We start from the raw sequence: 1,953 nt of genomic DNA, 5'->3' as shown, positions 1-1,953 counted from the left end.
GGCAGAGGTTCAGCCAGTCACTGCAACTCGCTGAACACCAGCAAGTTCACACCAAGGAGAGACCGTTCAACTGCTCCGAGTGTGGGAAGGGATTCACTCGTTTAGCCCACCTTAAGTCACATGATGACATTCACACTAGGGAATGGCTGTTCTACTGCTCCGTGTGTGGGAAGTGATTCACTCGCTCAGTCCAACTTTTGACACACAAGCAAGTTCACACAGGGGAGAGGCCATTCATCTGTTCAATGTGTGGGAAGAGATTTACTCGTTCAAGCCACCTTTTGGCGCACAAGCGAGTTCACACCGGGGAGAGGCCGTTCACCTGCTCCGTCTGTGGGAAGAGTTTCCCTCGTTCATCCCACCTTTTGATGCACCAGCGAATTCACACAGGGGAGAGGCCATTTACCTGTTCCGTGTGTGGGAAGAGATTGGCTCAGTCATCAACCCTGATGACACACCAGCAAGTTCACTCTGATAAGAGACCTTTTAAATGTTCTGACTGTGAGAAGAGCTTTAAAATAAGAAATGGTCTGCTGACACACCAACGCACTCACACTGGGGAGAATCTGTTCACCTGCTCCATGTGTTAGAGGGGATTCACTAATTCATTCTACCTGCTGAGACACCAGCGAGTTCACACCGGGGAGAGGCCATTTATCTGCTCCGTGTGTGGGAAGAGATTCACTGAATCATTCCACTGACTGAGACACCAGTGCCCTCACACTGGGGAGAGGCCATTCACCTGCTCCGAGTGCGGGAAGGGATTCACTGAGTCATCCCACCTCACTACGCACCAGCGAGTTCATACTGGGGAGAGGCCATTCACCTGCTCCGAGTGTGGGAAGGGATTCATTTGTTCATCCAACCTCACTACGCACCAGCAAGTTCATACTGGGGAGAGGCCGTTCACCTGCTCAGAGTGTGGGAAGGGATACACTCAGTCATCCGGCCTCACTAAACACCAGCGAGTTCACACTGGGGAGAGGCCGTTCACCTGCAATGTGTGTGGGAAGAGTTTATTTCATTCATCCCAACTTTTGGTACACCAGCAAGTTCACACCGGTGAGAAGCCGTTCACCTGCTCCGTCTGTGGGAAGCGATTCACTTGTTTACCCTACCTTTTGAAACACCAGCGAGTTCACACTGCAGAGAGGCCGTTCACCTGCTCCGTGTGTGGGAAGGGATTCACTTGTTCATTCAACCTCACTATGCACCAGCAAGTTCACACTGGTGAGAGAATGTTCACCTGCTCCGTGTGTGGGAAGAGATTCGCTCTGTCATCAACCCTGCTGAGACACCAGCACGTTCACTCTGATAAGAGACCTTTTAAATGTTCTGACTGTTAGAAGACCTTTAAAAGCAGCAATGATCTGCTGAGACACCAAACCACTCACACGGCGGAGAATCCATTCACCTGCTCCGTGTATCAGAATGGATTCACTTGTTCATCCTACCTACTGAGACACCAGTGAGTTCACACTGGGGCGAGGCCATTCACCTGCTCTGTGTGTCGGAAGAGATTCAGTGATTCATCCAACCTAAAGAGACACCAGCGAGTTCACACTGGGGAGATGCCGTTCACCTGCTCCGTGTGTCGGAAGGGATTCATTCAGGCATCCAACCTGTGGACACACCAGCGAGTTCACACGTTACTGTCAAAATTGGATTCTGCTGTTACTGCTGCTGATAATCACATCCAGGACTGAACCCTGTTCATTCTGACAGTTGGGGTTTATTTCTGTTGATGTAAATGACCCCTATAACTGGGCTGGAGATTAATATTCTGGAACAATGCCAAATAAGTTGGCTTTGTTTCAAACACACAGTGTGTCGAGTATTTGTTTCCTCCAAGATAAGAGATTAATTGATGTCCTGTTACAGACTGCTCCATTTTTCGGCCTTTTCTCCTGTCTAAATAAAGATTATGTCAGTTCTCATACCTTCGGTTACTCT

General features: G+C 49.4%; 1 pseudogene; it reads left to right on the top strand.

Moving 5' to 3' along the window:
• Positions 1-245: 245 nt before the first annotated feature.
• LOC147118650 (uncharacterized) lies at positions 246-1,706 on the top strand (annotated as a pseudogene).
• Positions 1,707-1,953: the final 247 nt, after the last annotated feature.

The sequence above is a fragment of the Somniosus microcephalus genome, chromosome 4, assembly GCF_052327205.1.
Source record: "Somniosus microcephalus isolate GS21.2 chromosome 4, FLI_Smic_1.0, whole genome shotgun sequence".
Classification (NCBI taxonomy): domain Eukaryota; kingdom Metazoa; phylum Chordata; class Chondrichthyes; order Squaliformes; family Somniosidae; genus Somniosus; species Somniosus microcephalus.
Note: the sequence above shows the minus strand (reverse complement) of the source record. Positions and strands in the feature narration are given on the sequence as shown.